Consider the following 12,878-nt stretch of genomic DNA (forward strand, 5'->3'; position numbering starts at 1 on the left):
GAAATTGGTATAATGGAACTTTTTTTAAAATTATCAGCCTTGTGACTGGTTTGATGCAGTCCGCAACGAATTCCCATCCTGAGACAATCTCTTCATCTCAGAGTTACACATGCAACCTATGTCCTACATCATTCGCTGAATGTATTCCAATCTCTGTCTTCCTCTACAGATTTTGGCCTCTACAGCTCCATCTAGTATCATGTCATCTAGTATGATGTCTTAATAGATGTGCTATCATCCCGTCCTCCTTGTCAGTGTTTTCCACATATTCCTCTCGGATTCGGCGCAGAACCGCCCATTTGCTACCCTATCAGTAAACCTAATTTTCAACATTCATCTGTACCATCACACCTCTAACGCCTCAGTTGTCTTCTGTTCCGGTTTTCCCATAGTCTACGATTCACTAACATGCAATGCTGTGCTCCAAAAGAACATTGTCAGAAACTTCATCCCCAAATTAAGGCCTATGTTTGTTACTAGTACATTTCTCTTGGCCAGGAACGCCATGTTTGCCAGTGCTAGCTTGCTTTTGATATCCTCCTTTCACCGCCCGTCTCTGCTTATTTTGCTGCCTAGGTAGAGGAATTCCTTAATTTCATCTACAGTACCCTCCGTAAATTCAGAAACACCATTCTGAGTCTTACACCGGAATTATCTACGTGAATTATTTGTTACAATACAGAATACAACGCTAAAATAACGATTAAGAATGACAAAGTATGATACAGATAATTATTGTACATATAGACACATGCTGATACGTAATGGTATTGTATAGTTTTACATAAACTGACTTTACCCGTCCAAGCAGTTCAATTAAACACGCCAGGTGGCACCAGTAGACGGCAAGACTATGTAGGGGTACATTGTTTACTGTTCAGTTGAGCTATAGTACCGTTTGTATGAAGGTAGACCATGGCGCCACAGAAGTTAGAGCATGCAGCGAATGTAACTCAAAACGGCCCCAAAGTGTCAGATTATTTTTTTTTGATGATTCACGGGTACAGATAATCGTTTTGCACCAAGAAGATAGCAAAGATCGACAAATACCAAAGAAATTGAACAGTTGCATAAGAAGCATCGAGGTATAGGCTACTACGATGATCATCTTCGGTCAGGGGCACCCAGGAAAATATCAGAACCCCAGGAAAAGTCTTTAATGGTGAACAGTAAACGTAACAGATTAAAAGTTTTCTGTGAACTGACTTCTGAACTAAAGACAATTAAAGATAAACCAACAAGTGAGTCGACAATAATACGCCGCCCGACAGTAAAACTCTCCAAGTTTCTGTAGCAGCAACGAAACCATTGTTGGTTCCTGTTGACAAGAAGAAAAGGCTTCATTGAGTTAAGACACACCACCATTGGACAGCACGGGATTGGGAAGGAGTCTTATTCAAAAATGTTCAAATGTGTGTGAAATCTTATGGGACTTAACTGCTAAGGTCATCAGTCGCTAAGTTTACACACTACTTAACCTAAATTATCCTAAGGACAAACACACACACCCATGCCCGAGGGAGGACTCGAACCTCCTCCGGGACCAGCCGCACGGTCCACAACTGCAGCGCCTAAGACCGCTCGGCTAATCCCGCACGGCGAATCTTATTCACTGATGAATCCAAGTTCGAAACATCTGGAAGTAAACACTGTCAATTCGTACGCCGTTTACCCCATGAAAGCTTGAATCTTCAGTGAGAAGCTCCAACTGTGAAGCATGGATAGGGATCTATGGGGATATGGCGATCTTTTGAAGTGAACAAAGTCGCAGGTCTGGTGAAAGTAGATGGATTATCATGCCATTCTCCAGCGACATGCCAGGACATTAGGTTTTCGTTTGGCTGGGAAAGGGTTTGTCTTGCAGAAAGACAACGACCTGAGACATACATCCCGCTTGCGTCAGAAGTATATGAAGTGTCTAGAGATCCAGAAACATTTGAAAAATGGAATGGGATCCCGATTGCCCTGACTGTAACCTAATCGAGCTACTATGAGATGATTAGAAGATGAGGATCCGACAACAGAGATTCACGAGTGGGGCACCCTGGTGAGAATTCTTGCAGCAAGAATGAAGACTAAATACAACTGAAACCCTGGCAAAATTGCAAAATTCACTCACCGCAAGGCAGTGATTAAAGCAAATGTTGGCTATTTTGAAGAGTCAAAAATTTTATAGTTGGTTTTACCAGTGTAGTGTCTGAGCTCAATAAACATTTAGACGACAATAAAATGTAATTTTGTAATGTAATTCCTTTCCATTGTCCATAATCACTTGGTGTTTCCAAACTTACGGAGGGTAGTGTACGTCTGATATTAAGTTCCTCGCAGTTCTCATTTATGGTGCTTCTAATTACTTTTGTCTTCCATCGATTTACTCTCAATCCATATTCTATACTCATTAGACTGTTCATTCCATTCAGCAGATCATGTAATTTTCCGCCGGCCGCTGTGGCCGATCGGTTCTAGGCGCTTCAGTCCGGAAACGCGCCGCTGCTACGGTCGCAGATTCGAATCCTGCCTCGGGCGTGGATGTGTGTGATGTCCTTCCGTTTAAGTAGTTCTAAGTCAAGGGGACTGATGTTCAAATGGTTCAAATGGCTCTGAGCACTATGGGACTTAACATCTATGGTCATCAGTCCCCTAGAACTTAGAACTACTTAAACCTAACTAACCTAAGGACATCACACAACACCCAGCCATCACGAGGCAGAGAAAATCCCTGACCCCGCCGGGAATCGAACCCGGGAACCCGGGCGTGGGAAGAGAGAACGCTACCGCACGACCACGAGATGCGGGCGGGGCTGATGTCCTCAGATGTTAAGTCCCATAGTGCTTAGAGTCATTTGAACCATTTTTTATTCTTCTTCACTTCCTCTCATGATAGCAATGTGATTAGCGAATCATATCATTGATATCCTTTCACCTTGAATTTTAACCCCACTCCTGAACCTTTCTTTTATTTCCGTCACTGCTTCTTCGATGGACAGATTGAACAGTAGAAGCAAAAGACTGCATCCCTGTCATGCACCATTTTTAATCCGTGCACTTCGTTCTTGATCGTCTACTCTTATTGTTCCCTATTGGCACTTGGACGTGTTGTACATTACGGCTTTCCCTACAGCTGGCTTCTATTTTCCTCAGAATTTCGAATATCTTGCACCATCTGACAGCGTCAAACGCTTTTTCCAGTGCTATGAACGTGTTTTGATTTTTCTCTAGTCTTGCTAATTAAAGGAAACGTTACAATTGCCTCTCTGGTGCCTTTACCTTAACTAAAGCCAGACTGTTCGTCATCTAGCGCATTCACAATTTTCTTTTCCATTCTTCTATATATTATTCTTGCATCTAACTTGGAGACATGTGCGGTTAAGCTGATTCCGCAAAATTCTAGTATTTTTCAGCTCTTGCAGTCTTCGGAATTGTGTGGATGATATTTTTCCAAAAGTCAGATGGTACGTCGCCATACTTTCTACACACCAACATAAATAGTCGTTTTGTTGACACTTCTCCCAATGCCTTTAGAAATTCTCCTGGATTGTTATTTATCGATTCCGCCTTATTTGATATTAAGTCCTCCAAAGCTCTCTTGAATTCTGCTTCCAGTACTCGATCCCCCCCCCCCCCCCCCATCTCTCGTAAATCTACTCCCGTTTCTTCTTCTATCACATCAGACATATCTTCCTCCTCATAGAGGCCTTCAGTGTACTCTTTCCACCTATCCGCTCTCCCCTTTGCATTTAGCTGTGGAATTCCCGTTGCACTCTTCTGTTATCACCCTTGCTTTTAATTTCACCGAAGGTTGTTTTGACTTTCCTATACGCTTAGTCAGTCCTTCCGACCATCATTTCTTTTTCGATTTCTTCACGATATTCATGCAGCCGTTTCGTCTTAGCTTCCCTGCACTTCCTATTTATTTCATTCGTCAGCGACTTGTATTTCTGTATTCCTGAATTTCCCTCCTTTCGTCTATCAAAAGAAGTATTTCTTCTGTTACCCGTGGTTTCTTCGGATTTACCACCTTTTTACCAATGTTTCTCTTTCGTACTTCTTTAATTGCTCTGCCTGCTGAGCTATTCCTTACAGACATATCTATACCCTTAGAGAACTTCCACCGTATCATTCCTTAGCTCTTCCGTATTCCACATCTTTGCGCATTGATTCTTCCTGACTCTTCTCTTGAACTTCAGCAAACTCTTCATCACTACTGCATTCTGATCTGAGTCTATATCTGCTCCTGGGTACGCCTTACACTCCAGTATCTGATTTCGGAGTCTCTGTCTGACCATGATGTGATCTAACTGACATCGTCCCGTATCACCCGAATTTTCCAAGTATACCTCCTCCTCCTGTGATTCTTGAACAGGGTATTCGCTATTACTAGCTGAAACTTGTTGCAGAACTCAATTAGTCTTTCTCCTCCTTCATTCCTCGTCCCAAGCCCATATTCTCCTGTGAGCTTTTCTTCTACTCCTTCCCCTACAACTGCATTCCAGTCGCCCATGACTATTAGATTTTCGTCCCCCTTTACATACTGCATTACCCTTTCAATATCCTCATACACTTTCTCTATCTGTTCATCTTCAGCTTGCGACGTCGGCATGTCCACCTGAACTATCGTTGTCGGTGTTGGTCTGCTGTCGATTCTGATTAGAACAACCCGGTCACTGAACTGTTCACAGTAACACACCCTCTGCCCTACCTTCCTATTCATAACGAATCCTACATCTGTTATACCATTTTCTGCTGCTGTTGATATTACCCGCTACTCATCTGACCAGAAATCCTTGTCTTCCTTCCACTTCACTTCACTGACCCCTACAATATCTAGATTGAGCCTTTGCATTTCCCTTTTCAGATTTTCTAGTTTCCCTATCACGTTCAAGCTTCTGACATTCCACGCCCCAACTCGTAGAACGTTATCCTTCCGTTGATTATTCAATCTTTTTCTAATGTTAACCTCCCCCTTGGCAGTCCCCTCCCAGGGATGCGAATGGGGGACTACTCCCGAATCTTTTGCCAATAGAGAGATCATCATGAGACTTTTTCAATTACAGGCCACATGTCCTGTGGATACACGTAACGTGTCTTTAATGCAGTGGTTTCCATTGCCTTCTGCATGATCACGCCGTTGATCATTGCTGATTCTTCCATCTTTAGGGGCAGTTTCCCACCCCAGGAACAAGAGAATGCCCTGAATGTCCGTCCGCTCGTCCACTCTCTTTGATAAGGCCGTTGGCAGAGTGAAGGTGACTTCTTATGCCGGAAGTCTTCGGCCGCCAAAGCTGATTATTAATCAAAATTTAAGCGGTGGCGGGACCGAGGACGTTTTGACGCTATTGCTAGACCACGGGTGCTGCTTCCTAACTACCTCAAATTCTCTTCGGCATTGATTTTGTTAGCGTTTGTACTTCTTGCAGTGAATTTGTCACCTACTCTTATCGTATCGCTCTTTCTAGGTCACATACGACCTCAAAGTGCTTTCCATTGCGATAAACACGTCTTGCAAGTACTCTCTAAACGTTTTCCAGAGGGTTCGAATCCAAGCTACATGCATGCAGGCCAGGGAAAGACATCGATACCTTTATCTTCAAACCACTTTTGTCATATAAGAAGCGTTCACAGATGCATTATCTTGTGGAAACATTATTCTTCCTTTAGGTTCTCGTTCAGTCTAATCAAATCTGTCTCTAGCATATCAGTGCACATGTTAAAGTTCATTCGAGTGTTCACTTCCATTGCAGAAGGCTCATAAGTCGTAACACTTCCACAAGCAAAATTTTTGTTTGTTCTTACTTGATGTTCTATTCTCAGATCGTGGTACACATTTTTAAATCCAATCGGACCATGTAACTCCTTCTCATCACTAAATATCACTTTTTCCCATTCCCAAGTCCACGACATATGCTTTTCAGCAAACTCCAATCTAGCCTATTTAGGTGATGGAGCAGACTTCTACAGTCGTTTGCTGAATGCAACACGTTCGTCATTTGCTAAATTTGTCGTTCACGTCTGGTAGCTAATGGAGACTGTAAATCAGCAACAAGTTAAGAGGTTTATGCGTAAACCGAAGGTGGAGAGGGGAAGAAAGGAAAAGGAAAGGGGAGGGACCTCTGTTGTCAGCTGCATTGGGACATTACGCAGAATCGGCGCCGACGAGTGAAAATGAGTACCAGACCGGGATTCGAACCCGGGATCTCCTGCCTATTAGGCAGATGCAGTAACCAGTGCGACATCCGGGACACGGCGTTACTGCAACTACACTGACTATCTCGGCTGTCCTCACGGCCGACCCACACTCCCATCGAGCGGCACCTATCCGCAGCGCCCCTGTCCATTTCCTCCATATTATCTCTTCCAAGATTCCCACGGGTCGGACATGACCGAAAGAACCGACACCACGCAATCAGATAAGCTGAGGCGAATAACGGTTTGTGGCCTTTGTTTTACACAGAAGTAACCGTTTCGATGTCTTATTGGTGTCCCCCTACTTTCGATCATACAGTATGTTTAAAAAAATACTCATGTGTTGGACTATCGTAACAGTGTGCCAATCATTAGACTCCATCAAAACAGCTACATGCTATGAAAACTCCTATCAAAATAAGAACAGGTTCCAACGAGAATACATGGTGGTCAAAATACGTCTAGAAAGCTTATAAGGGCGTTGCATGGTAGGATGTGCTGGGAAATAATTGTTAAGTAAAGCTTCGACACGTTGAGCTGTCTCCAAGTTAATTAACATCGAAGTTAGCATATCATGGTGTTGCGCTCGCGGATTCAAGTGACCCGCCAGGTACAGTTAGTGTCAGTTGTTCTCAAAGCGTAGATAAGTATAAATGCCGTGTGACTAGGGCCTCCCGTCTGGCAGACCGCTCGCCTGGTGCAACTTTTTCGATTTGACGCCACTTCGGCGACTTGCGCGTCGAAGGGGATGAAATGATGATGATTAGGACAACACAACATCCAGTCCCTGAGCGGAGAAAATCTCTGACCCAGCCGGGAAGCCGGCCGGTGTGGCCGAGCGGTTCTAGGCGCTTCAGTCTGGAGCCGCGCGACCGCTAAGGTCGCAGGTTCGAATCTTGCCTTGGGCATGGATGTGTGTGATGTCCTTAGGTTAGTTAGGTTTAAGTAGTTCTATGTTTTAGGGGACTGATGGCCTCAGCAGTTAAGTCCCATAGTGCTCAGAGCCATTTGAACCATTTGAACCAGCCGGGGTACGAACCCAGGCTCTTAGAAGTGAAATTCAGTCGCGCTAACCACTCAGCTACCGGGGCTGACAGCCTAGCTGACAGCGCACGAGACTGTTCAGCCTTCGGTTCGGGTTCAGTCCTTACTGCCATTCAATGTCCAATTTTTGTATCGCTTTCTTGTTCGGTTTTAGGTAACCGACAGAAGACGTTTTGCGAAAGCAGCCGCTTGAATTTGCGCGCACAACGGCCTGACTGGCTAACTTCAATGCTCATTAACTCGGAACACTCTCTGCACAACCTACCCAGCGACACCCTTACAGGCTCTTCAGACTGTTTCCTACCACCTTGTATATGCTTCTTATGCAAGAAATACTGTGATTATTTCCCCTTGCTTTCAGCGAGGTATGGTTCAATTACGAAAATATTTCTTCATGAATACATTGCAGTAAATGTCACAGAATCATGAGATTCAGTCCTCCTTACATTTAGTTCACTATCACTTATATTTCTTGATAATTTACTAACACTTGGAACGAAAAAACATAGTAACTATTTCGTAAATGAAATGGAAAAATATTTAAAAACAAACATTATTCTTACAACCTGGGTCGCAAACGTCTTTCGAATCGTCAAATGGTAACAGCTTTCACAGGAGGGTGCCGTGAATATAATGTTAGACTGTGGTAACAACAAATGGTCTACGTAAATAAGAGATATGCTGTCCGCATCTGAACAAAATCTACAAGTTACTTATCAGCGTCTTCATCTGAAATCTTTTGTCTGCAGCCGGCCGAAGTGGCCGTGCGGTTAAAGGCGCTGCAGTCTGGAACCGCAAGACCGCTACGGTCGCAGGTTCGAATCCTGCCTCGGGCATGGGTGTTTGTGATGTCCTTAGGTTAGTTAGGTTTAAGTAGTTCTAAGTCTAGGGGACTGATGACCTCAGATGTTAAGTGACATAGTAGTTACCTTGTTAGAGCCACTTGAACCGTTTTTAGAATACTCACAATTAATACTAGGCGGGGTCATTTGTAACTGACAGAATAAGGACTCTTCAGAAAATTTGCACTCTTTATGGTCTATTAGCTAATATCTCTCTCTTTTCTCTGACATAAAATTAAATACGGGAAACACAAAACCAGCAAAGACAAGAGAGCCGGCCGGGGTGGCCGAGCGGTTCTAGGCGCTACAGTCTGGAACCACGCGACCGCTACGGTCGCAGGTTCGAATCCTGCCTCGGGCATGGATGTGTGTGATGTCCTTAGGTTAGTTAGGTTTAAGTAGTTCTAAGTTCTAGGGGACTGATGACCTTAGCAGTTAAGTCCCATAGTGCTCAGAGCCATTATTTTGACAGAGTCACCGTCTGCGTTACTGCTCGTACTGAATGATTTTGTCAATAATTCAATTACCTGGTGTACCGCATTACAGACTGTATTGCAGAACTTCAACGCTGTAACAAGCAAATCGTCATGCTATCACCAAAGGGGCATCACGGAGTCAGGGTCAATGACATTAGCGACGTTCTGGCTCAGTGCCATTCACTATGGGACAACACTTCCCAAAGATCTGTGGTGTTAACAGTTACCAACAATTTTACAAACGTTGGAAAAAGTGTTGTGTGTTAATAAGTATCACTTTGTATACGGTTTCCTTTCTTAGTTTTATGACACCCTATGGCTAGGGAAAATTCGAAGAAATCGCAAATAAAATGGTCGTCTGAAGGACAGACTCAGCACATGTTGTTGTCGTTGTTGTGGTCTTCAGTCCTGAGACTGGTTTCATGCAGCTCTCCATGCTACTCTATTCTGCGCAAGCTTCTTCATCTCCCAGTACTTACTGCAACCTACAACCTTCTGAATCTGCTTAGTATATTCATCTCATGGTCTCCCTCTACGATTTTTACCCCCCACGCTGCCCTCCAATACTAAATTTGTGATCCCCTGACGCCTCAGAACATGTCTTACCAACCGGTCCCTTCTTCTTGTCAAGTTGTCCCACCAACTCCTCTTCTCCCCAATTCTATTCAATACCTCCTCATTAGTTATGTGATCTACCCATCTAATCTTCAGCATTCTTCTGTAGCACCACATTTCGAAAGCTTCTATTCTCTTCTTGTCCAAACTATTTATCGTCCATGTTTCACTTCCATATATGGCTACACTCCATATAAATACTTTTAACCATACAGTAAAGCTGCATGCCCTCGGGAAAAATTACGGCTGTAGTTTCCCCTTGCTTTCAGCCGTTCGCAGTACCAGCACAGCAAGGCCGTTTTGGTTATTGTTACAAGGCCAGATCAGTCAATCATCCAGACTGTTGCCCCTGCAACTACTGAAAAGGCTGCTGCCCCTCTTCAGGAAGCACACGTTTGTCTGGCCTCTCAACAGATACCCCTCCGTTGTGGTTGCACCTACGGTACGGCCATCTGTATCGCTGAGGCACGCATACCTCCCCACCAACGGCAAGGTCCATGGTTCGTGGGGGGACTCAGCACATAGAAAAGTCAAAATAACTTTTAGGTAAATACGAGGTTGAGCCAATTGAAAACCTTAAATATTTTTTAATAATATATATTCTGCATAAGTGGTACAAAACTGTATCACTTTTCAACATAATCTCCCCCACGCTCACAGCAATTCCTCCAGTGCTTACAAAGTGCATAAATTCTTTTAGAAAAAGATTCTTTTGGTAGTCCGCGCAACCACTCACCCACCGTGTGGCGTACCTCTTCATCAGGACGGAACTTCTTTCCTCCCATTGCGTCTCTGAGTTGTCCAAACATATGGAAATCACTTGGGGCAAGGACTGATGAGTATGGTGGATGAGGAAGACACTCAGACTGCAGGTGATTGTTGCAACTATTGTACGGGCAGTGTGGTTCAAATGGTTCAAATGGCTCTGAGCACTATGGAACTTAACATCTGTGGTCATCAGTCCCCTAGAACTTAGAACTATTTAAACCTAACTAACCTAAGGACACCACACACATCCATGCCCGAGGCAGGATTTGAACCTGCGACCGTAGCGGTCACGCGGTTCCAGACTGAAGCGCCTAGAACCGCACGGCCAAACCGTCCGGCACGGGCAGTGTGGGGCCTTGCATTTTGATGTTGGAAAATGACACCTGCTGACAGCAATCCACGTCGCTTTCATTTGATTGCATGACGCATATGATTTTTAGGAGATCTGTGTATGATGTACTGGTGACAGTCGTCCCTCTAGGCATACAATGCTCCAAAATGACGCCTTTTTCGTCCCAAAAGAGAGTCAGCGTAACCTTCCCTGCTGATGGTTCTGTTCGAAACTTCTTTGGTTTTGTGATGAGGAATGGCGCCATTCGTTGCTCGCTCTCTTCGTTTCTGGTTGGTGAAAGTGAACCCAGGTTTCGTCACTAGTAACGACTCTTGCAAGGAAGCCATCAGCTTCTCGTTCAAAGCGCTGAAGAAGTTCTTCACAAGTATCACCACGTCGTTCTCTCATTTCAGGAGTCAGCTACCGTGACATCCTTCTTGCAGATACTTTGTGAAACTGGAGCACATCATGCACAATGTGGTGTGCTGACCCATCACTAATCTGTAAACATGCTGCAGTGTCATTCAGTGTCACTCGGCGTTTTTCCTTCTCTATGGCTTCAACTGCTGCAATGTTCTGTGGAGTCACAACTCGTTGTGCCTGACCTGGACGAGGAGCATCTTCCACTGAAGTCACACCATTTTCCAACTTCCTACTCCATTCGTTGACTTGCTGCTGTGAGAAACATGCATCACTGTACTCTACCTTCATTCGTCGATGAATTTCAATAGGTTTCACACCTTCACTACGCAGGAACCGAATAACAGAACGCTGTTCTTCCCTGGTGCAAGGCGCAAGTGGGGCGGCCATCTTTATCCTGATACTGCGACGGTATGCGTGCATACGCTTACCAACTTACAGGGTAACGGCGCTAAATTTCGATTTGTTATTAGAAATTTAAGATTTCATTTGACTCCCCCTCGTAATTTAAAAGAAATTACGTGAACTTTAAAAGTACGAGTACATGAGGTATTAAGCACAGATGAGTGAAAAGAGGACTCTGAGTATCTCTTCAGTGGGGAGGAACAGTTTGATTACGAGACAAAAGATGAAGTGAGTATCGATTTGGAGATCATAGGGGACCCCATTTTAGTGTAAGAGAGATCTGGAAGACATTTGAACAAACAAGTTGAATGGATAGAAAACATTCTAGCGGAATTTCTAAAATCAAATGAGAAACTGGCAAGCAAATGATTACTCAAGTTAGTGTGTTGATTGTCTGACAATGAGGACATACCTTAGGACCTCCGGTAGAATATCGTCCACGCAATTCCGAAGCTAATGAGGACAGTTAATTCTGAGTTACTATTTTAAAAGTCAGTTTAACAGCTCACGCGTCCAAGATGCTCACCAGAATTATATACGGAAGTATGAAAACTTAAACTGAGGTCCTTTTAAATGATCAGTCGGGCATTAGGAAAGGTAGCGGTACAACACAGACACGTTATGCATAATAAAGGAAGCAAGACATGAGGAAAATCTGAGAGCTTGTTGTAATAGAAAAAGCGCTCGACAAACTAAGGCGGTGAAAGATGTTTAAAATCCTACTAGCTATAGGGAAAGGCGCGTAATATACATTGTCTACAAGAACCAAGACGAAAGACGGTTGTAGAAGTATTGTGTGTTTGAACAACAGTAATCGGTGGCATAATGGCTCTGGCCAATTATTCGTTACCTGGTATGTAATGCCAAGAGTTATCTCAGTCGTCCGCAAACACTGCAGAGTGAATGGAGTGGGATGCAGCTCCTTGGGTAGAGTAACTTTGGTTCAGAAAGCCCACGGCGACGTACGTATCTCATTCACCCAGTTCCACTTTGTGCGGTTGTGGTGAAGTGAGGTAGTGGTGTAAAGTTAATTCAGTTTGAACGTTTGAAACATCTTCCTGTGAAGGAATTGGTGGACTTTGCTGGTATACGGGTATTTACTTCCCAGTTGTTAAACTGCAGTTATTGGCCGATGAAGCTCCCACGCCAGAATTACCGTCCAAATACGATCATCACTGACCAAGGCCGTCTCTGTGTCTCCCAACGCAAGTAGCTGAGGGACATTAGTGTTGGTCCTTCCCGATCCATTTTCGAACGAACGCTGTGGTGAACTTTCATTGTACAGTCAAATCAAACTGTGTTGCGAACTCTTGCAAGTTGCTAACTCGTACAAAGTTACTTTTTTGGAAGTGGTAGGGCTCCCTAACATGTAACCATCGATGAGCCGAATAACGTTGGTGAAAACGTGAAGTACCGAGCAGTGCATATCATCTTCCGACCGATAGTGCAACCAATCGGCAGCATATTGTCAAGGCATTCGTCTTCATGGACGACAATTCTCACACGCATCCTGCACATCTAGTGAATGACTTCCTTCAGGATAACGACATCGCTCGACTAGAGTGGCCAGAATGTTCTCCAGACGTGGACGCTATCGAACATGCCTGGGACAGATTGAAAACCAGTCTGAGGAATCTACGCCGAATCGCCATTGAGGAGTGGGACAATAGCAACCCGGACCACCACCTCTGAAGGTGTCGCTGTATAGTGGTACGAGGGCAGTTCAATAAGTAATGCAACACTTTTTTTTTCTCGGCCAATTTTGGTTGAAAAAACCGGAAATTTCTTGTGGAA

This window comes from Schistocerca piceifrons, chromosome 5 (assembly GCF_021461385.2).
Source record: "Schistocerca piceifrons isolate TAMUIC-IGC-003096 chromosome 5, iqSchPice1.1, whole genome shotgun sequence".
NCBI classification, from domain to species: Eukaryota; Metazoa; Arthropoda; class Insecta; order Orthoptera; family Acrididae; genus Schistocerca; species Schistocerca piceifrons.